The 25,210-nt window shown below is 46.9% G+C and overlaps 1 protein-coding gene across 11 annotated transcripts in view; it reads left to right on the top strand.

The window, feature by feature from the left end:
• The window catches only part of MICAL3 (microtubule associated monooxygenase, calponin and LIM domain containing 3), a 227,867-nt gene that overhangs the window by 48,976 nt on the left and 153,681 nt on the right, over window positions 1-25,210 (top strand). For 6 of the 11 annotated variants that reach the window (XR_015555019.1, XR_015555018.1, XM_087442997.1 and 3 more), the window contains exons 2-3: window positions 1,373-1,468; window positions 2,548-2,674. The exons of 1 other annotated variant lie outside the window; for it this stretch is intronic. The gene's annotated coding sequence lies outside the window, so the exon portion shown is untranslated. Of the gene's footprint in view, window positions 1-1,372; window positions 1,643-2,547; window positions 2,675-25,210 lie in introns of those variants that run through there. 4 more of the 11 variants (XM_087442998.1, XM_014793914.2, XM_087443001.1 and 1 more) reach the window with 2 other exon arrangements.

Raw genomic sequence — 25,210 nt, 5'->3', positions numbered from 1 at the left:
ATGGTCGCTGATTTATATTTGATTTACTGAATTAAGCATGTATTTTCTTAGTGTCTGCCATGAGGAAGGCATTGGGCTGGGGGCTGTGAAGGACATAGGAAAAAACAAAGTCCTTAACTCCAGATTCCTTAAGATGCCTGGCCTGGCCTTGCACGGTATGGCCTCGCCTGTCCTGCCGTCCTCTTCTTCCTCTCCCAGAACTCTAAACCCACTGGCCTTGGTTCCTGGAAGGCCCGAGTCTGTTCTCACCTGTTGGCCTGCACACATGTGCTTCCTTCTGCCCCTAGAGAAAGCTCCTGCCTTCACTTGCCCATCCTTCCGGTCTCAGGCAAGATATGGCTTCATTACCCAGGTCTTTCCTGACCACTCAGCCAAGGACATAACCTGTTATTTTCTTACATTCTGCTATTCTTTTCCCCCACAGACCTTTTCCCACTACATAAGTGTGACCTTATTTGTCTATTTGTGTTTTGTCATTTTTATCCTGATGGTTGTGCCCACCACTGTATTTCCATTTCTGGGGCAGAGGAGAGATAGTGTTTTGTTCACATTCTGTACTCAGACCCAACACGAAGCCTGCTATTTAGTAGACTCACAGTAAATGCTAAATGATTGAGTGTTCTTGTAGAAACGTATGTACTTTTTTCTAAGGGACAAAAAAGAAACATAAAATGACTAGCGATTTATCTTGTAGATTATACTGCTTTGGTTGATTTGCAGTAGACAGGCCTTACAGAACCACCCAGTGTCCCTCTCTTCAGATAAAAATGGAAACTTCTTTGATCTAGGCAGAATACATGTGCTTTTTTTCCCCTTCCTCCTTTCTTTCCTTCCATTTTCCCTCTCTCCTTTATTCCTTTTTTGGCTTGTCTTAGAAATGATTTAAGGCAAGTTGGGCTCCTGATCTGTGCTGTACTGTGAGGAGGCTGAGGCAGGACTATTATTCTATTTTCTGGAATTCTGGACACTTATTTTGGGACTTTTGGGACACTCACTTTTTCCTAAACTTGCAGAATCGTTTTTGAGAAGCAGCCTATGGTACTGGCCAGAGTAGCTTGGAGAAGCGCTGTTAGTCTTGTCTCTCCTCTGACTGCCCTCGCGCCAGTTGGTATGGGTATGTGTGCTTTTCCTAATTTTTTAAAGTGGACTTAGTATCCCAACTTTCCCACGTACTGGATACTGTCTAAGACTTGCCTGTGAAAATGTTTAAAGAAAGAATCTGAAGGGCCTAGTGAAGTAATGTCTCCAAAACACTTGGAACTTGTTAGGGAAGAAGGAGGTGCTCTGTAAACTCAGAGTGTGATTATTAATCAGACTTTCCTTTGGTCCCCTTCTCTGCCCTGGGTTTGCCTTCTGCTGCTCGTGCTGCCAGGATTAACATACGAAAGTGACTGGACCATCTCTGCCAGCCCCCTCCTGGCTCAGCGCACAGACTGGAGATAAGCATGGCTCTCAGTGACTGTCCTTGGTGAGAGGAGCGCTCTGACACACAGCCTTTGGTTCCTCTGGATGTCTCTCGCCTCTGCCTGCCTCGGTCCTGCACGGCATTTTCAGCTGCCTTGACACCCACTGTCACAGCTTGGCAAGAAGAAAGGGGACGGGTTCTCCTCTGTTAGCCCCCACTCATGTTGTTGAATGCGAGGTGGGAGTGGATGCCAAGTTCTAAGTCTGTCCTTCAGTCCATCCTGGAGAGAGCGGTTAGCCAGCTCGTGGAGCCCACACTTGGAGGTTCTCCATTCTCCACCCTGTCCCCACTGGTCAGATCTCCCTTTGGAGGCAGATAACAAAGGCTTTGCAGTCAGTGGTGCCATTTTATTATGGTGGCAGACTGTCTTGTTTGTTTGTAAGCTTTAGTTTTCACTTCTTGAAAAGCATCAGACTTCAACAGTAATATTGTACATACATTTTTTTAAGATCCAAATTCAGAAGCAGAACTTGCTCATTTTCCCCTCACTGCCTCTTCCAGTGTCCCTTCTCCTCCCAAGAAGTCCTATCCCTAAGTCTGTAATGTTCCTGGCACGCAATAGGTGCTTTTAGTCCTTCAGTTGGGGGTCGTGGGAAGAGGTACCACATTCAGCTGTCTTTCTAAGCCATATAATTTGGCAGGGTTCACACAAATGTAGAAAAATGTTTTATTTATTGTGTCTTCCTTGTTCCTATTTATCTTGTCCTCTGTTTCAGCACCCCACCCCACTTTGGGGCAGTGCTTCCTAAACTGTGTTCCATGGACTATTAAAAAGTGTTCTGGAGAAAATTAAAGCATGTTCTTAATAAAATGGTTGAATTTTACTAAATTTTTTTGTAGGGGAGAGGATTTTGTTTATAAAACTTTTAAAACATCATTTTCTGCAACAGTTAATTTATCCATGAGACCTTTTTATTTGTGATTAATAAAATACAAATTTATCCAAAATGTTGAATTCATAATTTTGGGTCACTAGGCATTTTTTTATTCATCTCCCATGCTAATCTAAGTGCACCTAATACCTCTGGAGCTCCTTGAGTATTCTTTTCATAAATTTTAATTGAGAACTGTGTTGTGGTCAGATCTGTTTGAGGCACGCTGAGCTAGAGCATGGACCAGTCTTCCTGAGGGACGGCCTTGTGACTTGAGTGGTCGTGGTGATCGTCGAGTCGTCTGTTCTTTGTCGGACACTGTCCTGGGCACTTCACAGTGAGTACTTATTTGAGCCTCGCCTCAGGATCCTTGTATCCCTATGAGGTGAATAGTATTAGACCTCTGTTTTACGGTGGGGGAAATGTAGGCTTAGGAAGCCTTGACTAACTGAGGCTCTAGTAAGTGGTGGATCCCAGATCCAAGTCTGCATCTGAAGAACTCTGGAGCCTCTGCTCTTTCCAGTAGCTCTTGGCATCTGTGCGACTCATCTTTTGAGAAGCTGTGTCCCTTCAGTGTTGCAGGGCTAAACTTTGTGCCAAGACCACTATCCTCTCCTTCCTTTCCCCTGACATTCCCACAAAGGCTGGCTTCATTGCTGGTTTGCTTCTGCATTCCTCCTTTGCTCATGCTAATTCTCTCCTGTTCCTTCCTTTCCCCTTCTGTCTGCCCATCTTCATCTTACCCATCCTTTAGTATCTCCTCAAATCTGCCTTTTCTTCTGTGAAACTTGCCTGGATCTATTTACCTAATTTTATAAGCATTGTTTTTCATTATAATAGTTAAATGTTTATTGTAATTAAATTAGTTAAGTGTTTATTGAATTGAATCTCTTATAAGTTTGTCATCTAATCTTTACCTCTCTTCTGAAGTCCTTTTGTCAGTAGGAGTCTATGCCGGTGATGCCCACCATGCGGTGGGCCCTGAGTGTGCGTGTGTGTGTGTACTGCCCAGTGGCCAGGCTTGTGAATCCATAGTAGATTCATCAAACCTCACAGATTGAGTTAAGGACATCTCGAACATATATGTCCTACTTCTTTTGCAGTGTATGTAAATGCTGTTGTGGTTAACAAAATACAAATTCATTGGAAAGTGTTGAAATCATTGTAGCTTTTTTATTGTTAGGCGTTTTTTTCAAGCAACAGGTTGTAAGGAATAGCCTGTATCACATAACGGTAAAAAAAAATAGTTGATGGTAAAAAGGAGTCATCATGCCAGAAAAAACTGGGAGCTGCTGGCTGTACCATTCATTGGGCATTTATGTACTTGTGTGTATTTCTAGTTTTTTATGTATTGTCTTGACTGCTTAGCTAGATCGTAAGCCCCATGAGCTGGAACCTTTGTCGCACAAGCCCTTTGTGTTCCTGGAGTGCTTGCACAGAGTCATGCCCAGGACGTATTTACAGATTGGATGGAGTCCTTAGATCCTGTTTTCCCTGTTCCGCTGCAATATTTGACTTTCTTGAGCTCCTTCTTGCTTTTCTTCTTTTGTCTAATTTTTACAAATAATCCCTAACCTCCAATAATTTCCCATCAATTAGTTGCAACTACTTATTGAGGTCAAGCTGCACATTCAGCAAGCGTTAGGCTGGGCTGCGGGCAGATCCATAATAATTTAAATAATTGTTCAAAAATTTAAATACTTGTTCCTTGAGCATTTTGGCCAGGCATTGTGGAAAGTGTTTTAGAAATGCATCGTCTCATTCACTTTTTAGAAATACCCTAGAAGTAGGTGCTGTTTTTCCCTCCATTTTATGGGTGAGTTAACTAGGAATTGGACAGCTTAGTGTGTGGAATCAAGATTCAGTCTCAGTCTGACTCCAAGCCTGTACTTGGAAGCTTTCTGGTGTTTGCACCTCCTGAGGATCCGGCATGGTTGTTCCCTTAAGGAATCCTCGTTGGAAAAACAGAAAGAGTAGCAGACAGTACTGCTTGGGTATGAATAAGTATGAAGTTGTTTAGAACTGCGAAAGAGCTCAGAGGTGGAGGAACTCAGGAAAGACTAGAGGCGGTGAGGGGGCTTCGTGAAGGAGACAGTCTTCTGCTGGGTCTGAAATATGGCTAGGTAGAGGAGGAAGAGAGAATTGAGGTGCGGGGAATGGCATGAACCAAGCCTGGGTGAGAAGGATGTGCTTGTGGCACTGAGGGCAGGGATGGGAATGGGGCCAAATGGGAGGGCAGGGTTTCTCAGGGAGAGTGGGAGATGAGATTGCGTGAGTAGAGCCAGAGAGATTTGAAGTCATATAGGAGACATGGTGAGGGGATAATCAACCAATCTATTCTGGTTTTTGAGCAAGATATGACAGGCTAAATGTTCTCCTGAGCCATGTGGTTGGCAACAGATGGCAGACTCCTTTTTTTTTTTTTTATTGCGGTAACATTGGTTTATAACATTATATAAATTTCAGGTGTACATCGTATTTCTATTTCAGCATAGATTACATCATGTTCACCACCCAAAGACTAATTACAATCCATCACCCCACACGTGCCTAATCACCCCTTTCGTCCTCCCCCCTCCCCGTTCCCCTCTGGTAAGCACCAATGCAATCTCTGTCTCTATGTAATTGTTTGTTGTTATCTTCTGTTTATGAGTGAGATGGCAGATTCCTCATGGCAGGGTGGTTGCCCTCAGACTCTCCCATCTAGTTCTTGTTTCTTAATTCTTCCCTCCCTGTGTGCCCTTGGGACGTGGTGTCACCTCTTTTGGTCCCGGGAACAGCCATCTGTACAGAGATCCCATGTTGGTTGATCAAACCACCGTGGAGTGTGGTGAACTGAACAAGTACCAAATGTGGAGGTCAGAAACCTGATTTGACTTCTGGCCCTGTAGCTCACTAGCTGGACAAATGATCTAACCTTTCTTCATTCTTTTTTTCCCCCAACCTGTAATTTGCAGAAAATAGTGATGACTCACAGGGTTGTTTCAGGATTAAGATGATAGCAGATATAAATACAGAGGCTGTTTAGTGATTCTAGGCCTGGGATCAAGTGCCAGCTATATCGCTTACTGTGTGACTTTGGATGAGTTACTTAACCTCTCTGGGTCTCCTTTTTCTTACCTATAAAATCAGGCTGATAATCGTACCTAGCTCACAATGAGAATTATATGAGGAAAGATAGATGGGTAGATAGCTTTTAAACAATGCGTGGTGCATGGTAATAAGTGATTAATAAGTTAGAGCTGCTATTATTAGTAGTATCGTAATCATTACCATCACCATCATCACAGTACTTGGTGTGGAGTGGGTGCTTTCTTTAAGGCAGGAGACCGGAGAATGAAGCCTCTCAAACATGTGGGTAAGAAGCTGCCTCTGATCACTGTGTGGAGATGCTGTGCCTTCAGTACTTCTCCTCAGCACTGACATTATAACCATCTTGTGCCAGTTTTAGGATCTTGTAGAGATTCCAGGTATTACTGAAATCCTGTAGGAAGTCAGTCATTGTTTTGGACATAGAGGGACTCTTGCAATCACACCTTTCTTAGGCACAGGAGTATTTCCCTTCTTCTTTAAATATAAAAGGGGAGGGAGGAAGAGGAGAGAGGAGAGGCCTGGGTTTCCTTTGGCGACATGGCGCTCCCCACTCTGTCAAGGACCTTGTGCCGTGGTGGGCGCGGTGCGTGGGAGGCACCTGCCTGCGTGGGGCAGGTCAGCCCTGCAGGGCTTTCCCAGACTCAGTGGTGCTGAGGCCCTGTGGTGAGCTCTGCGCCCGCTTTGTGCCCCTGGAGTTGTGGCATTTTTGTTCTGGAATGTTTCCCTCCCCTTGTTCCAGACCTAGACCAGCAGTGCAGCAGCTGAGGCCAGTGTCTTTTGGCTGCTTTTTCTAAAAACCCCCAACCCCTTGTTCTTGAAGCAACAGTTGTGCCTGAGTCTTGAATTTATCTATGTGGAGCAATTCTTTCCTTTTTTTAAAAGGACAAAACTCAAATCATTGGACCTTGCCCTTTGTAGATGAAGTGAGAGTTTCTTTCTCAGGACTGGTTCATACCAGAAACCAGCTGCTTTTAAGTTGCTGCCGATCTTTAGAGGGACAGTTTATTTGTGGACCATTCCCTACCCACAGAACCTTGTTGTCTGTAGGATTCCGGTGTAGACTATGACAGTGTTGAAGTAGGTGACACCTGGCAGAGGTGCATGAGTTTGGTTTTAAGACTTTAATCTTACGTAGAGTCAAAGTCTTGTGGAGCTAATCCCTTTGCCCCCTCCCCCCAATCATGGCTAGTGATATGCGTGGACAGTGCCGTGTGCAGAGATGGTGAACAAAACCCGACTGCACGCGTTAGCCTCGTGAGCGGACAATCAAAGAAAAGTAAAGACTCATTGTTTGGGGGCTCTGGCCTTGGCAGTGGTGTCCCACATGGAACGACGTCCTTGGGTAGCAGTTACTTTGTAAATGGCTGAAAGACTGGGCTGTGCATACTTGGCCTCAACTGTGCAAGATAACAATGCAATCAAGAAGCATGTGATGGGAGGCCAGCCTGTGATGGGAGGGAGGGCTGGTACGGAAGAATGCAGAGTGACAGGATGATAGCAGCAAGTCGGCTTCCCTCCAGCTTTGCCTTTCCTGGATTTCGCACTGGAGCTGAGGAGGAAAGGCTAAGTTTTGGGGTAATGACTGGTTCCTTTCTTCATTCTTGTTGGAACACAGAATTCTACCTCCAATAGTAATACCATTTTGAATACTTCGTTTATTAAGTCTTGTAGGGTGGGGTTAGAAAGCAAAGAGACCTCCGTCTGGGAAGGACTTAGAATAGAAGGAAGTCCCTCTGTTACTACCTCGGTTGTTATTGCCATTGCATTTAAAAATCTGTGAGGGGCTCAGATTTTGCCGTTTATTATAAATGCAATAAGGGTGGGGACCATGTCCTTAAAATATGTGCCTAGGACCTTGTATGTATTTGACCTGGTTGCCCAATGGGTGAAGAGGCAACTTGTCTGAAGCCAGGAGCATCTTACCTTGGAAGGCTGATATTCAGTCTGTGGTGTTTTGTTGGAGTGCGGGTTAGGATAGGAGATGGCAGCAGACTTTTGTGACGGCCTCAGTGCATGTGGCTGTGTCTCCAGTGGAGCCTGACTTGTCTAGTTTGTGGTGACTCCTGAGGCTTATGGGGCACTTTGAGGGTGGGAGGGGGCTCAGATGAGTGCAAAGGCTTCCTCAGTGCCAAAGGGTGTCAGAAATACTCTTCAGGCCCCAGCCCGTTTTCCCATCTCCTCGGGTTCCTCCTTGGCCGTGACAGTGTAAGGAATGGGGGAAAGAGGTCCATTGCATGCTAACAGCTGTCTTGCCTTACTGCTTGGGAGATAGTGAGGAATTTTCAGATCTTTTCCCTCGTATTTGTGTAAAACATAGGGAAGCAAAATAATTGCCATGACAGAATGGAAATGGCTGTCATTTCGTCTCACGCGCGGCTGTGTCTAACAGAGTCTTCCTTTAAACATCCCATGTCTAGGAATGTTGTAGATAAAGTTAAGCCATTGGTTGGAGTGTAGAGGTATTTGTCAGCCTCCCTGCCCTTGAACAGGTAATAAAGTAAATAAATGTAATAAATAAATAAAGCAGATAATAAATAAAGTCAGCATTTCATTTGTGTACCCTCTACATCCAATCTGCTTTGTTATTTCTTTCTTCAAAATGTCTTTGGAAATTGCTTATCCACAGCACCTAAAACTACACCTGCCATAACTGATACTCAGTATTTGTTAAATGACTTTCCCTTTTTAAATTCCAGTTCCCATGCCACTATTCTGATTTGGTGTCCCTTCATCTCATGTCCAAGTGATTGCCCAGGCCTCCTGAACATTGCCTAGCTGCAGTTCCGTCTTCCTTGACACCACTGTGCTGGCTGCAGCCATTCTGCTTTGAAGGCTGGGCTTCTCCTGCCCATGTCCCTGTCAGCTGTCCTGCCCAGCACCACTCTTCACCCTGCTCCCAGTCTCATGCATGTGCTCTGTAAAGTCCTGCCTCCAGCCTCGTCTATGCCTTCTCTGAACCCAAAGGGATTTTTCTTCTCTGCTTACCCAAACCCTAACCATCCTTACCCTGATAGCCTGGCCATATGGTTTAGGACATGTTTGCTGGTTTGCTGTGGTTCCTACATGCTTGTTTTCCTTGTTTGGATCGTCAGCTTCCTGCGGGTGGGATATTGTCTTGTCTGCGTGCCTCTTTCAGCAGTTGTCATACGTTGTCACATTGTGAGCAGTCAGCAAATTCTTGATTGACACACTTACCATTCTCTTATAGTCACTGGCCTAGAAAACAATCAGTAAGAAACACTTTCCTACCTTTGCCTCGTTTTTAATTCTTTTTCTGTAGATCTTATTGTTTGTCTTAGGCCGAATGTTCAGGACATAAGTTGTATGGATTTGGCTAGGAAAAGAAGCCCCAAACAGTAGGGTTTTGTTTTTTTTTTTTTTGGTGAGGAAGATGGTCCCCGAGCTGACATCTGTGCCCATCTTCCTCTATTTTGTATGTGGGGCGCCACCACAGCACGGCTTGATAAGTAGTATGTAGGTCCATGCCTGGGATCGAAACCTGCGAACCCCGGGCTACTGAAGCAGAGCGCAGGAACTCAATTACTATGCCACCAGGCCGGCCCCCTGAACAGTATGTTTTTAAAGATGAATCTCATTGTAATGTGAAGTGCCCTTTGGCTGTTTGGAAGGTGAGGTGGTGGCGGAGAGGAGGAGCTCTAGATGGGGATGTGCGGTGGCAGTGGTGGCAGTGGTGGTAGTGGTGTGGCGTGGGGGGGCTTCCTTTGAACAGAAGATATGCTAGAACAGCTGTGGGCAGGTGTGGCCCAAGAGTGGGTTTGGGGTGCAGACACTCCAGCCTCTCTTGCTTTCCCTTATCTCCTGTTCTCCCACCTCTGCCCCCAAGTCTGGGCCACCTCCTGCCATTTTGGAGATATTATTGCCTCTTCAAGTGGCACAAATTGTGGGGAGAAAACTAGCGGTTGGTGTATGTGCTAAGAATGTGGGTTTCTGCTTTATCAGGAGCTCTGTTGAGCTCAGGATTGAGAAGGAGCTCCAGGAGCAGAGTCTGTGGTGTGAGGCCACGAGCCCATGGGGCTGAGAGTGTAGGAGCACAGTGGAGGGTGAGAGGCTGGGTCTGGAGATGGGGCCCTCAAGGAGGTCTTGAGCCGGGGCGAGGACCCCTGCTAAGGGACCATCCTCCGCAGCGCCGGACACGCCTGCACAGTGAGAATGGCCGTGGCTTATTTCGTCTGTCCTTCTGCCTCTACTGGGCCCAACAGGAAGGGAGTTGATGTGTTTGTTCTTTTGTTAGTTTGTTCTTCATTTATCTTTTCAGTTCCTCAGGGCAAAAATTGGGGGATTATCCTGTTAGTCTCCCACCTCATATTTTATCCATTAGCAAATCCTGTCAACTCTGCCTTCGTGTTTTGATCCGGAATCTGAGCACAGCCTGCACTGGTTCTTCTCTAGGCCAGGCCACTGTCACCTGTCTCCTGGATGTCCGCAGTAACCTCCAAACCGGATTCCCTGCTCCCACCCTTGTGCCCCTAGGTGTATGGTCAACACAGCAGCCACAGTGGTCCTGTCAAAGCCTGGGTTGCAGTCTTGTCATTCTTCCTTGTTCAGACCTATTCAGTGGTTCCCCACTGCACCCTGACGAAATCTGAAGGCCTCATGGTGGCCCACAATGTCCTGCACGGTCTGGTCGTCCCTGACGTCACTGACCCCAGCTCCAGTTTAGGACATGCTGTTGCCTTGCCCCCTGGGTTCCCCCCACGTGCCCCCATGGCTGCTCCTTTAGTTCGCTGCTCTGCTTTCCCTGTCCGCACAGGCTTCCCAGCTGTCATGGCTAACACTGCCACCTCCTCCCAGCCCACCCAGCACTTGCTCTCCGCCTTCCACACTGTTTCTCCTCCACGGCTCAGCTCTCTTTCCAGTAGGTTCGGGTTCGCTGGCGTGTCTATCTCCCTCGCTAAAGTGAAGGCTCCCCGAGGACAGGGGTGGTTTTTTTCTGTTCACTCTTCTACCTCCGTGCCTGGCACACAGGGAGCGAACAGTGATTGTTAGCTTCCTCTGTTTGTCCTGCATCCGTTCTGTTTTGGGAACGAGGCCCTGGAGCCCGCGCACGCGCAAACACACACACACACACAGAGGAGTAAGACATGAATTGATGCCCCCCATCCAACTCACTGCCTAGTGAGGAGCAAATAATGAAATAGCAGCCTAGTGGGAGCAGGACTGCAGGAGAGAGGAATCAGTGCTGTGGGGATAAGGAGGGAACCGACTGTGCTGGGAGGGGCCGGGGAGCAGGCACGGCCTGTCTCCACCCTGAAGGCGAGGACGACTTACCTGAAGTGTCCTGCTGCTCCCGTGCACATCTTCTCTTCGTCTTTCCCCACGAGGCTGAGAGAGAATCTTCAGCTTCCTTTTGTTAATCAGGCAATCAAAAATGTTAAATGCTTTTTGGTATACAAACTTCACTTCTAGGCATGGGAATACTGCTGGATCTTGAAGGCAGGGAAGGTACCATGAGTTTTTTCATCTTCATGCCAGAGTCCAATTGCTTTAACCTTTCCTTATAAGGTCTGTCTTCCATCCAGTTAATCTTTTTTTTTTTCCTTCTGTACCCATTCCAGTTTTTTTTCCCCTTTTATTTTTGTTTTTCTGTCCTAGAAGGATTCCATCCCTACTGGGGGGAGTTTATTTCCTGAACCTACCTAATACTTCACTAGCAAAAACAATTCTGCCCCTCCTCCCTTCTCCCAGCTGTGGGCAGTCACTGTAAATCACCTGTGGTGCCAGCTGCATTTAGCGCTATCTCTTCATAGAAAACAGGCCCTGGGCCGGGGCCACCGCCACTGAAGCCCCCAGCTTGTGGTCACTTCTGGCCCTGCTCGCTGCAGTGTGGTGGTGGTGGGGTCCTCCACTGCGGACAGTTCAGCTTGACCTGTTGAGGGTAATCTCGGGCCGTGGAGGCGGAGAAGCACACCTTGTCGGCGTTCACGGGAGATGGGCGTGAGGGTGAGGTCTCCGGCTGGCAGGGAAGGCGCCAGAGTCTCGCTAGAGCCCCCTTCCCTTCCTTCCGTCATGGCCTCCACCGTCTGTCGCCATGGCCATCGCCACAGTGCTGCTCATTCAGCGTAGCCTCTGCCTGTCGGGCTTTTACACTTGGGGGAACAGAACACAGTTAATGTGGCCTGAGGACCTGAGGGCCCCTAGGAAGGGTGTGCCTCGGCTGGTGAGTGCGTGAACCCAGGTTTAGGGTCTGCCGAGCTTTGTTTTGGTCTGGTTTGTCACAGGAGCTGCTAGTAGAAGCCAAGCTGTCCTGAAAGTGTTGGAGGTGGATTGTAATGGGGTCATTTTAATCAGTGAGGAAAATCTGTAGGGTTATGTCATCCAGGGTCCACTGAAGAGATCAACTTGTGCCGCCTCACTGACCAGTTTATCCTGAGATTTCATTTATGGGTAATGTGGAATATATGGTTTCTTGTGGATGAATCTTCCTTCCTCTTAATTCCCTGAGAAGATCTCTGCTCTTTCATTAGTGGTGGGGCTTTTACTTAGGAAACTCCAGCCAAAGCTGTTTTGTGTCAGCAGGCTCCAGTCGATAAGCTGCCGTGGTGGAGTCTGTCCTGTCTCCATAGAGGACTGGGACCATTTTATCTCCTTCAGAGCTTCTCTTAGTAAATCAAGTCTTCTGTTAAGGTTAGTGTATCGGTTAGGATCAGTCCCAGTTGGAAATTGCAAAATGTGGCTTAAACATGAAAGAAGATTTTCTCCTTTATGTAAAAGAAGCCTAGAGTTGGGAAGTCCAGAGCCAGTATGGCCAGCCCCAAGGACATCAGGACTTTGGCTTCTTCTATTTAGAAAGATAGAAGTTCTGGCCCTGTTAGCTGCAGTGTGTAGTCCACTCCATGGACTGACAGGTGAGAATTTAACTTGACCTTACTCCACTACCTTGGCACATGACATCTATCCTTTAGGTTACCTCATGGTCAAACATGGCTGCTGGAGCTCCAGCCATCATATTTCTGTTTCCAGGGAAAACAAAAAAGGAGGAAATTGAGAGAAAGACAAAAAAAATTGCTCTTCCGTGTGAGACAGCTCCTTTAAAGGAGTCTTTCTGTAAGGCTCACACACTTCTGCTTATGTCTTATTAGCCAGCACTTAGAAAACGTTGTCACAGCCAGCCTTAGGGAAGGTTGGGAAATGTGGTTTTGTAACTGAGCATATTGCAGGCCCTAATAAAATTGGGGTTTTATTATTAAGAAGGAAGTCTTTGTTACAGTTTGTAAGTGTGTCTGACTTCTTTGCTATAGTTAGTGCGTCTAACAAATACTTTCTGCTTCATAAGAGTCCACTTCTTCCTGCCCTGTCTGCTGTGTGTCGAGAGGAGCTGAACATACACACACAGTGATCCTTTCTGCACCTACTGACTGGCTGGCCTTGCGTCTCTCCTTTGAGCTAAGTAATAATCTAATTGCAAGAGTCGGTTGGAAGCCCTGTGGGTGAAGGGAGTATTTCTGTGGGTGACATCTCAGTCAGCAGCAGTGGCGATGCAGGCCTGGTGTACCTGGGCGGTTGCTGTTCTGCTGTCTCTGGGCTCTCCCTCCCCCGCCCCTCTCTGAATCCTGTCTTGTTTAGAGGTTGTGATCTTGATATGCAACCCTTTTAGCTGCATTGCTTAGCTCACTGTTGCAGGCCCTCGAGGAGTGGGCGCTGGGTGCATGCAGCACCTCTGGACGTGGTGGATGAGCCGGTGCAGACTCGAGCAAGAGAAACTGACGTGCGTGTTCACATCCTCTCTCTGCCACTGCACCTCCTCAGAGATCAGGAATTACAGAGGACACACTCTCAAGAGTCCCTCTTCCTGCTCACTTTCTCCCCTTTTGCACACACATTCACAAACACCATTTAATGGCTCAAGATTTTGGTTTATGACTGAAAATCTGAAATTCCTAAATTCTCTGGACCCAAGTCCTTAGGAAACCTGGATCCTGTACTCAGCGCAGTGAGTTAGAGGTCTCTCAGGTCTGTTCCAGTTGAATCTTCAGCCCCTCTGTGCTGTCAGCTTGGGGCTTTTCTGGTGTGAAATCTATTTCCACCTCCCACCCTTGGCTGGAAGTTGTCCAGGAAATTGTCACTGACACATTGAGGTGCATAGCAAATGGAGCTATCAAGAGAAATGCAGGGTTCATCTTAAAAAATGTTGCTCCCAGCAGCGGCTTGAGAAAGTGTTAATTTGTAAGAATAAATTAGTATATTATGGGATGGTAGTAGGTGGAAATGAGTGAGTGTAGACGACTGTCTTGGCTCTTGGATTGTAATTGGTTCTCAGCTGGGAGCCTTTTTAGATGTAGTCTGTTTCCCCTGCTGCACACAGCTGCTTCCTTGCCAGTCTGCCGCGGGTGAGGGAGCTGCTGCCATTCCTCGGTGGGCTGAGAGCACATCCTCTCCGCAGCAGAGGGTGGAGGACGGCTCCCTGTGGAGAGGGGGATGAGTGGGTGTGAGTTTCACCAGAACAAAGGAACAGAGAGGCTGTGGGGGGTGGAGCAGACACACTTGTGGCTTAGGTTAGTTCAGGGTTAGGATGGAACAGGGCTGCAGCGCCACTCCCAGTCCGATCCTTCAGTTCTTTAGGGTGCCTGCCTGTCTCTTATACTCCAAACCAGGGGATTTTGAGAAGTAAGACAGGGGAGAGGAGGTGATTATAGCTCATAGCCACCATTTGTTGAGAGCTTACTGTGTGCTAGGCATTCTTAGTGGCTAAATGCATTGTCATTTAATCCTTAACAGGAATCCTATGATGTGGGTATTGAGAGGTTGAGTGCCTTCGTTAAAGGCACACAGCTAGTAAGTAGCAAAACCAGGATTTGAATCCAATTCTGTTTGAGTCAAAGCCTGTGTTAGATTTCTGCTTCTCCCTCTTTAGTTCATTCAATGAGTGTTTAAGTGCCCACTGTGTTCTAGGCGAGGTTCTAGGAGATAATAGCCATGACCCAAACAGATGAAAATCCTCCCCCTCGTGGAGCTTATGTTATAGCGAGGGTTGCTTCCCATGTTCTTTCACAGTCAGTTTCCTATGTTACATCTTTGTAACCTCATGTTTTATATAAATATCACACTTCTTCCCCAGAATGTTCCTTAAATGACTCTTCTTTTTCTCAAACACTGGAATGAGGGGTGTCTTGTTTGCTGGATATTAAGATCTTTTTTTTGTGAGAAAGATCAGCCCTGAGCTAACATCCATGCTAATCCTCCTCTTTTTGCTGAGGAAGACCGGCCCTGGGCTAACATCCGTGCCCATCTTCCTCCACTTTATGTGGGACACCATCTCAGCATGGCCTGAGAGCGTGCGCACTTAACCGCTACACCATGGGGCCGGTCCCTGGATATTAAGATCTTGATCCCCACTCCTCACCTCCTGCAGCATCATAACAGGGCAGCTAAGATGTAGTGCCTCACGGGAGGCTGGTGGGGTTCAGGAGTTCACCCCTGCGTGGGACCTGGCCTTGCCTGTCAGATCATTTCTCTTCTTCCCAGGGAAGAGTACTCCTGGCCTACATGGAGTTGCTTTGTGCCCCGCTGCCCCCAGAAGTTATTTTGAGTTGGGGGAGAGTGAAGGTCAAGAAATCAGTGATAATGTCGATTCTTGCTGTGAGCTGTCCTTTGGTTTGGTTTCAGAGAGGTTCTGTGTTCAATTATTTTAGCTGGTCCATTTCTTTTTTTTTTTCAACTGGAGTCTGGTTCAAGCTTTATGGATTTATGAGAAGGTTAGTTGTCTGCCTTCAGGTCAGATTCAGGTGCCTAGAGATAGATGCCTTCCTTTTGATTCAGAGGAAAAGAGGAGGAAAGATGTCAGGAGACGACTTTCCACTAAGAACAGCGCACTAGTGGGGCGTAGAGTGAACATGCTCATCTCGTGTTCGTGAGACCTGTCGAGTGGAGGATCTTGACCTTGAGGTTGCCATCACTTTGCTGATGTTAGAGACGGAAGCCGAGTCCCCAGCATCGTCGTCATCCTCTCTAGCCTGTGCTGAGTGTCTGCCGTGTGGGGCACTGTGGGAGGTGTGTGACAGCCTTCCCCTGAGTTGGAGATGAACTGAGGTCTTTCTGGGAGTTGCACACGTGGTCTCCTGCTCAGCAGGAGCATCCTGCAGTGTCGGCTGCTCTGCCGGGGTCGTGCTCCTTGGCCCTCGCGGTGAGGTGCCAGCCTATTCGCGGACCTCTCTCCGCAACCCCTCACCTCAACGACAAGTCACTGCAGCTCCGAGTGTTTGCAGTGTGTGATTGCTTGTGGAGCCTCTTCTTTAGGTTTGGTTTTCCGCTCTTTCTGTTCCTGCGCCTCCCTTCCTCTCCCCAGAATGTACCCAGGTTGGCTTAGTTCTGCCTCCTCAACTCCAGAATTGTAGCAGATTCTAAAAGGCTGGGGAGTGGAGTGCGGTGGAGATTTGAGGAGGAGGCGTCTGCTGCCTTTGCACGTCAGAGCTGGGCCTTCACTCCAGAGGTTTGCAATCTGGATGCTGGTATTTTCTTGGTGGTGCCTCAAGGAAATGAAAACATAAGATTGTTGACAGGGTCTGGAGAGAGGTGAGGGGCACCGGGGAGGCTGGGGGCCACCCACCCTTATATCAGTCAGAGCAGCTTACCCGGCTGTGACCAAAGGTTGAATCGCTTGGCTAGTCCAGTCCTGCCTTGTTACGGAAGAGGAATCTGGATCCTGCCCAAGCAAGTGTTGTATCCGAGGTTGTGTGGTACACAGTAAGTCATCGAGTCCGTGCAGGGATCTTGTTCCCGTCCTTCCAGACAGCTCCCCTGGGTTTCTGCGTGTCAGACAATGCGAGTCGAGTTCTAAACGATTTGACTCTTGCAGAGCACCTTTAGGAAATGTTAAAATATTGATTCTCTAGAGGCAAATTAGTAGATTGCTCTCGTATTATCCCATAACAGAAAAATGTTTGACTTCATGGCAACCTTCCACAGTCATTTCATTCCTCAAAAGTCATGTGTTTTGTGTTTGACCTTGAGCAAGTCAATGGTTTCTTCCTTGTGCTTTAGTTTTTCCTTTCGTTAAAGGGGTGGAAACACTGGATCCGTACATTGGAGCACTGACACGAGGGGAGAGTGTCAGGAAGGGCCTTTGTGTTTCTCGGACCCTTTAGGAGTAAGGAATTGTGTTTTTACAGTACTTTATAGCTTATGAAGCATTTTCACACACATTGCCAAATTTGATCCACAACAGTAAGGCAGATAGAGCTCGGACTCTATTTCCATTTTGTAAATGTGCAAATGGATTTAGAGAGGTTAGGGAGCTTATTAGAGGACAGAGCCCTGGTTCAGGTTGCTGTCCCTGATCCTGAGCACAGTCTCCCCTGCCGTAGCACCCTGCCTCTTCACAGACACGGTGTGCACGCTGTGGGGTCAGCAGGGCGACCTCTCCTTGCACTTGGGCATTCATTTCTGTTTGCTGAGGAGCTTATTGGGAAAGGGCAGTGCCACTTTGTCTGAGACAGTGGAGGAAGTGACCCAGCCAGGAAGCCAGGCCACGTCACCAGATGGCACAGTTGGAGAGACCACTGTTCTGGCCTTTCTCCTGGGAGAACCCTGTTACAGGCCAGCATAGGGTGGAGCTGACAGTGGGGTTTCCTTTCCTATTCATTATGGGATGGTGAGTATTTAAAAATGTCTCACGAAACATTCTTTGGCTAGTGGCTGAGTATGTGCCAAAGTTCGTGGCTTTAAACCTCTGAGCATCGCATCACCAAGTAGCTGCTTAGTCAGGGCTGCCTTCTGCAGGATATTTATCGTGGGCGTTACCCTTTTTTAGGTCAACAAACTGAAGTTATTCCCTACCTCGAAGTTATTCTCAGGCCAGTCAGTAAGAAACTCAGGGCTCTTCAAAGAGAATTAAGTCGCATAATTCCTGGTAATCACGTGGAGACAGGTTAGGAGTATATTCATCTTTTGTTAAATAGACAACTATACCTTGAATGACCTGTATGTTTGTGCTCCTCCTTTGCCTGAGTTTTTTCCCCTCCATCTGAAATATTGTTTTCTCTCTTCCTGACACTGCACCCCAAACTTCTCCAATTCTACTCAGTCCTCTAAAGGCTGTCTTTCTGATTCACTTCTTTACCTTTTCTAGACCATCCCAGCCCTGGTAGACCTTTGAAATACTTTAGCTCCTTGTTGGTCAGCGGCACAGGCGTTGCTCAGAATCAGGTTAGAAATGTAGCATCTCAGGCCCCCAGACCGGCTGAGTCGGAATCTGTGTTGTACCAGGACCCCAGGGGATTTGTGTGCACAGAGAAGCATTGGTGGGTAGGTTTCATGTTGTATTTGCGTACACCTTTTATTGTTAGTAAACTGCTGCAATTCTCTTCCCCCCCTTTACAGATTCATCTTTTGTTTGGATCTCTTTGCAGTACTTGACGTAACCTTGGCACGGAGCGGGCACTAATCAATATCTGTAGATTGACTGGAGTCATCATTTATTAAAAAATTTGTCAGAGCATGTAGGAAATTGTACGAGAGATGTGGCATGCATACTTATAAAAATTTACTGCTAAAGGGGCACGAAAAAGAAAAAGAGGACACAATTTGAACCCACAAAGTGAGGCAACATTTGTGGAAGGGGCCGGGTTGGAACCAGCCAACCTTCAGTAGATAAATTCTCCCCGCTCCAGCCCTTACTGTCTATGTGTGACCTTGGGGGAGTTGATTATCTTCTCTGAACCTTAATTGCCTAATCTCTAAAATAGGGGTAACATTATACTTATAATGTTATTCCGAAGATAAAACGAGATAATGTAGGTAAAGCATGTAACACAGTGTTGGGCACCTAAGTGCTCTGAGTGCATTCACATACTCAGCGATAGCTAGGATTTCTGAAGTCACTTTAATTGGATTCTTGTTAATCTTTGGGCTATCTTCTGTTTTATAAAAGGGATGAAATAGAGACAACTTTTTAAGAGTCGTGTTGCATCTGTCTCCCGTGTATTGTTTCATGGTTTCCAGCATGGGGCAGAAGCTGCTGAGGAACGAGGTCCCTGTCTCGTGTACTCAGTTTTCCCAAGAGCACCAGTCGCTTGGCTGATGTGTGAGGACTTGGGAAGAGCAGGAGCTTGGCAGAGGGAGGCTGATGGTAGAACGCTGTGCCCATCCCTCCCCTGCCCGGTATTCATGCTGCTGCAGACAAATGCACAAAACAGACTAGTAAAAGGTGGAATCTGACCTATATAACTGTCCTGGGAGCTCTCAGAAATACGGTTAGAAAGTCAACAAGATTGTGACAACACAGTGGAAACATCCTCCCCCGAGCTTTTGCACTTCCTCCTGTGTTAGGGAGCTGCTTGCAGAGAACTGGTGGAGGTGTGGAGGGAGTAAGGGCTGCTGTTCTCATTTATTCCCACACCAGAGCTGGACAGGGACGGGGAGAGGGTACTTGCCACACTGTGAAATGATTTCTTTAGTGGCAGGTGGCGGGAGGGGAGATGGGTGGTACAAGCGTCTGGTAGGTCAGCGTGGGACCTGTTAAGCTGTTGTGCATTCACTTGTCAGAGCAGAGGCTTGAAACCTGGAGACCCTGGAGTTGGTGTCCTAGGTCAACACTGACAAATTGTGTGTTACTTTTTGCTGTTGAATGTATGATGTCTGTCTGGCAGAAGGCATGGTATATGTGGATGCATTCACAAATGTGTTTCAAACTCTTGGAAGGTGAAAATCATTAAGTTCACCAGCTGGACCATCATTTCCTTTACTCTTGATTTAAAATAGAGGGTATGCCTTGTTTTCTACATTGGATCTATTTCACCTGCTGTTTCTGAACCTTATTATAAGTCATGTTAAAAGTTTTTAACTCTTCAGGGGATTAAGATTTCTTCCTATACTTAGAATTTTAGAATGACAAGTCAATGAAAAAACAGAATTAACAGAATTCACTTTTCAGTTCATATTGACGATTCCATAACAACTGCATGTATATAATAACCTGAGGTTTAGTGAGAGGTGGGCCATATCTTGGAGTTTAGAGGGAGGCACATATTTGAGTGTTTTCCTCTTTCTTTAAAGGATCTCTTTCCTCTGAGTTACCTGCTTTGTAAAGGAGAAGACTGCCCCTCTCTTTGAAGTTGTCCTTCTGCTGGTGGTCAGCCCTGGTTTCTTCATGGTGAGGGGCTGTCCTGGCTGGTTCAGCCTTGCTTGCAGGGATGCAGGCTGCGAGATTAATGTGTGCCCGTGGGCTGGCCTGCAAGAACAAAGAGGAGGGGTGTGCCCGTCCAGCCGTGTGGCACAGCAGCTTTGCTCAGATCCTAGATGGACAAAAACAATTCATGTACAGTATTTCTCTTCTGAAGTCACACTCCTACTTTCTTTGTGATTTAAAAAATTTCTTCCCTCCCACTTTTACTCCAAGCTCCTCAGTCCCTACTCTTTGAAGTCTGAAGCGTGGAGAGGCACTATCAGGACTCTCACACCCACCTTCCCACTTGGGGTAGGATTTTGTGCTTAGCCAGAGCAGTCTACTGGAGAGCAGAGGGAGGGGTCTTCCCTAGGGAAGAGGCCAGGAAGAACCAGAGGCTAAAAATAGGCAGCTTGGAAGAAGCTGCTTACTGCTCTCTCAGGTCAGATATGGTCCTCCTGTGATAACTGAGCTCCAAGTACAGTTTTTGGAAAAAAGAGGAGAAAATAAATCAACCTTCATTAAAAGGAAGAAAGAAACAAGCATCACCGCAAAATATAGGATTTTACTATATGTTCCCAAGTAGAGGAACTTTCCCACGGAGCCTGCTGATTTTGGATGTGTGTCCCCTGGTAATTCTGGGGATGTGTGTGTAGGTGTGTGCATTCACGTGTCCACATGTGTGGCACAAAGACGGTTCAGTGTTTCAGGTGCTGAGACACTCTGGCACGTGGGTGGGTATTCTCACAGAGGCTTTTCTCGAGAGACCTTTCGCACACATAGAGAAAGATGTGTCCCATTTACAAGGCAACTCGCCTTACACTGCCTGGAAGAAACCCCCCTGGGGGAGGTTTGCAGCAGATACACAGCCTGGGTGTCTGTTTCACACAGGAGGAGTGCCAGTTGCAGAGCAGAGGGTCAAAAAGCAAGCTGTGCCAGCTCTTCTAATGTGATCTGCAAGCTGCCTCATTCCCCGTGTTTCTGTTCTTTTAAAAAGTAGGGATTCCCCACCACGACCCCAAACCACAGAAAATGAAATCGTCCCCAGCCTCCCACACTATAAAGCAGATGTGAAAGGAGCTGCTCTGATTCAAGCTGGTGAGAGTCCCTTCTGCCCTCCCTGGGGCAGCTGTGCAGCCATGACCACAACCTAGGTTAGAACATTTCCATTGCCGTAGAGGGGGTTTAATAACTCCCAAACCTGAAGACGGTTGTGGTTGCGTCAGGTTTAAGAGGCTGATGGATACGAAAACAGAAGTTAATATCTGCTTGCTGTTGCTGCCAATTCAGCAACATGACAGAAACTCAACAGGCCACAGAAAGAAGTCACAGGGGACTCCAAGGAAAACAGCGTGAAGTACTTGAGATGCTACTGATGACTCTAGGTCATTTATGCCTGCTTCCACATCCTCCTCCTAATATTTAGTACCTATTTTTACCAGGGAGGGTTTTCTTTTTTTTTATTGAGGTATAATTGACGTACCACATTATATTAGTGTCAGGTGTACAACATAATGATTTGATATTTGTATGTATTGTGAAATGATCACTACAATAAGTCTAGTTAACGTCTGTCACCTCACATAGTTGTAGAATTTTTTTTCCCTTGTGAGGATTTTCTGTCCTGACTTTCAGACTAAATTTTGAAGAACTTAATAGAGTTATTGTTTTGTATCCCTCTGGGCTTGTTTCTGCCTTTGCCTATGCCCTGAGAAAGTAGCTGTGCCTTCAGTAAGCTGCCCCAGCCCTGCTCCTGCCCTGCCGTGGCCCGTGGCTGGACCTGCCACAGTGCCGAGTGATAGTGAGGTGCTGGTGTGCTGCTCGGCCTTTATGACTCATTTCATTCCTTTTATCTTGGTCTGCTAGCTAAATATAGCTGCTTCTTTCTCTCACCCCTTCTTTCTCAGATCTCTGGGCAGAAGAGAAGCCTTGTCTGTGGGATCACTAGAAAGGCATCCTTGGGTGGTGGGGCAGCACACGGGGGAATTGGGGCACAGTGATGCTGCTGGCTGGCTTGTGTGGAAAGGGGGCCCGCTGCTCTCACAGAGCCCCTCTCTCCCTAGGCAATGGGGTCCACATCACACTGACATCTGAGTCTCAAGGAGTAGCTTCTCTGGTAGAAGAAAGCAGTTTGTCATGGCACTCTTGCTGTTGTTTCATTTGAGGACACGTGAGAGTGTAAGTGATTGAGGATCTTCTTAGTTGGTGCCTTTGTTGTGGCTCTTCATTTTCCTATAACCGGTGGCTGTCCTGCCCAGACGATCCAGTGTGTGCAGGAGGTGCTCAGAGGGCTCACAGCGGATGTTGGCGCTGCGAGCTGCAGGGTGAGCTGGCCAAGGCGAGGCTTGGCCTGAGCCAGAGCCCAAGGGGTCCTCTAAATTTAGATTTTCATGTGCATCAGTGGGTGAGAGAGAGGGAACACAGGCCCTTAGATGGTTTTAGGACTTAGGCTGGCGCTCTTCTCACTCCACTGCAGGCTGAGCAGGACCAGGGCAGATGGACCTAAAGAACTAGGTTAAACCTGAAGTGAATGTTAGAGCATGTGTTTATTGGCCTAATCTTAATGTTAATTTTACATCTAGTCATACTGTTAAGAAAAACTAGTCCCACTGCTTATGAGCGAGACATTCATGTTTAATGGCATTTGATAGTATATTTATCATTTATTGTAAGTTTTAAGAGCTCAGAGGGGTGCAATGATATTTTTAGAAGTAAAGAGCACAGTGATTTCTCAGTAACTGTTCCACCTCTGTTAGCATGGTGTGCCCCATCCTCAGAAAGCTGTTTGAGGACCCAGCAGCCTATACTTCTCTTAACATGGTCAGTTGCACCCTATTTTCATTTAAAAATGCAGTTTCTCCTGTATGCTTTCCCCTGTAGCTGTATGTGAACCGGTGTTGTGCCCATCTCTTGAGGCCCAGTCACTGGGGCCTTTATTTTATTTTTTGTGAGGAAGATCGGCCCTGAGTTAACATCTGCCAATCCTCCTCTTTTTTTTTTTTTTTTTTTTTTTGCTGAGGAAGACTGGCCCTGGGCTAACATCTGTGCCCATCTTCCTCCACTTTATATGGGACGCCGCCACAGCATGGCTTGACAAGTGGTGCGTCTGTGCGCGCCCAGGATCCGAACCGGCAAACCCTGGGCCACCACAGCGGACCGTGTGCACTTAACCGATTGCGCCACTGGGCCGGCCCCGACTGGGGCCTTTAATCAGGCGAGTGCTTGTCCTCCTTGCTGACTGGCTGTGCCCAGCAGTCTCAGCTGGTGGATTCTCAGGAGAGCTGGCACACGCCGTTGCCAGGGCGAGCTTTGCATGGAATGTTGCCCTTGTGCCATTAACAAAGCAGAGGCTGGGTTGGCCCTGTTCTCCCTGCCTCCAGCTTTATTATTCGGGACTTAATGTAACAATATGCTTGAACAGGCAGAGAAACCATATTAGCTTGGCTCTGCAGTTGTAAACAATACTTGCTCTGTGAGTTTTCTCCTTCACCCCCTACTCTCCTGGAGCCCTGTGCCCTCTGCCACCGCCACCCTCTCTCTCCTCGCATATTCTAACCTTGGCTAAACAGCTTCATTCATAAGATGGTCAGTATTTTCTGGGAGGAAAATGAACTGAAAATAACCAAGTCTCAGGAACCTCCAGCTCTGATGCACAAGTAAAAACTATTTTGTTTCTGGGTAGACGTGTTAACTAATGTCTGGATAACCAAAGTATTTTCCTTTTCTTCTCCATTTGCTTCACTGCTTTGGACCCTATTTGAAAACACACACAGGTGCTTAGGTAACAAAAAACAACTTTCCTAAAGTGACTTCCTTGGCAGGGAGCATTGGGAAGATTCCATTCAGTGCTTCACAGAACAAAGCCTTCTACTGTGGTTCTTGGTAGGAGGGGAGGGTGGAGAAGGGTGGGGCACAGGTGCAGGGGCCTGGGTGGTCTGTTGCGTACACCTAGGGCATATTTGGGTTTCTATGTTTTCTCCATAGAAATGTGTGTTTCCCCCTGCTTCTCACTTTCTTCTGTAGTTTAACACAAAAATAGGATAAAAGAAAACCCTACCTCACACCTGCACTGCCTCCCCCCACCCCCCACAGATGTTATTTTATTTTTATTTATTTATTTTTTTAGAAATTTCTTGTTTTTTTGCTGTGGTAACATTGGTTTATAACGTTGTATAAATTTCACGTGTACATCATTATACTGCTATTTCTGCATAGATTATATCATGTTCACCACCCAAATACTAATTACAGTCCATCACCACACACATGTGCCTAATCATCCCTTTCGTCCTTCTGCCTCCCCTCCTCCCCTCTGGTAACCACCAATCCAGTCTCTGTCTCTATGTGTGGATTTGTGTTGTTTTTATCTTCTACTTATGAGTGAGATCATACGGTGTTTGACCTTCTCCCTCTGACTTATTTCACTTGGCATAATACCCTCAAGGTCCGTCCATGTTGTCACAGATGGCTGGATTTCATCGTTTCTTATGGCTGAGTGGTATTCCAGTGTGTATATATACCACATCTTCTTTACCCATTTGTCCCTTGATGGGCACTTAGGTTGCTTCCAAGTCTTGGCTATTGTGAATAACGCTGCAGTGAACACAGGGGTGCATGTATCTTTACGCATTGGTGTTTGCATGTTTTTTGGATAAATACCCAGCAGTGGAATAGCTGGATCGTACGGTAGTTCTATCCTTAATTTGCACTGCCTTGCAATTTGACAGTTGCACGGTTGGTTTGGTTAGAGGAAACTTGTTACACCTTCTCTGTGTCAATTGGTGGCTGATGATGTCATGGCATACAACTCAATGGATTGTTTTCTCTACGGGACAGGCCCCCAAGAAGCAGACAGCAGTGCTCTTGCTCTTTTGTCTCCTCCAGTTCGTGCAATCAGACCAGAGGGAGAAAGGGAGGAGCAGAGATATGGCTGCAAATTGCGTTGATTTACTCATAAAGTTCAGTCTTGGGCACCTAGAAGGGGGGGGGGCTTCTCATATACGGAAAAAGCCTTTGTTTTTTACAAGAGCACACAGCCCCATGCTATGAAGAGATTTTTTGCACTGAAGAGATTTTGGTTTTTCTGCTTTAATCTTCTCTGTTAAGAGAAAGACAGAGGCATTTTCAAAGAAAGCACATTCTACTGGCCCAAGAAAGGGTAGGAAGAGGGGTTAATTTCAGGAAAATAAATAATAATTGGAAAAATTTCCCTTGGTTCTTCACAGAGTTTGGGAACTTGTGCTGTCAGCATGCTTCCTTCATATAATGACAACTCTAATACGTGAATTAAGGGAATAGTACAACCTCAGAGTGTTGCCTCTGATCTAAAGAGCCCAAGGAACAGAAGTTACTTGTGAGTTTACTCTTGCATGGGCTTGATGAGATTTGCTTTCACCGTGGACCTTACTGGGCCTACTGTGGTACAGACAGAACGGTTGGGTCATTGCTGATCAGTAGAGCAGGCCTGGCCTGGCCCGAATCTCTTAGGGTAGTACCCATCAGACTTGAACTCTTTGGGACTGCCTTGGTTGACATCGTGGGTTGGGCTCACTTTGTACTGCCCAGCAGAATCACTACATATTTGTCATCTGTAGCTACTCAGATTATTTGGAAGCCTAATGGAGAGGCTGGGCTTCTTCAGGGGGTTTCTGTGGCAGATAA

Source organism: Ceratotherium simum, chromosome 17 (genome assembly GCF_057802395.1).
Source record: "Ceratotherium simum simum isolate JZ-2026a chromosome 17, ASM5780239v1, whole genome shotgun sequence".
Taxonomy (NCBI): domain Eukaryota; kingdom Metazoa; phylum Chordata; class Mammalia; order Perissodactyla; family Rhinocerotidae; genus Ceratotherium; species Ceratotherium simum.
Note: the sequence above shows the minus strand (reverse complement) of the source record. Positions and strands in the feature narration are given on the sequence as shown.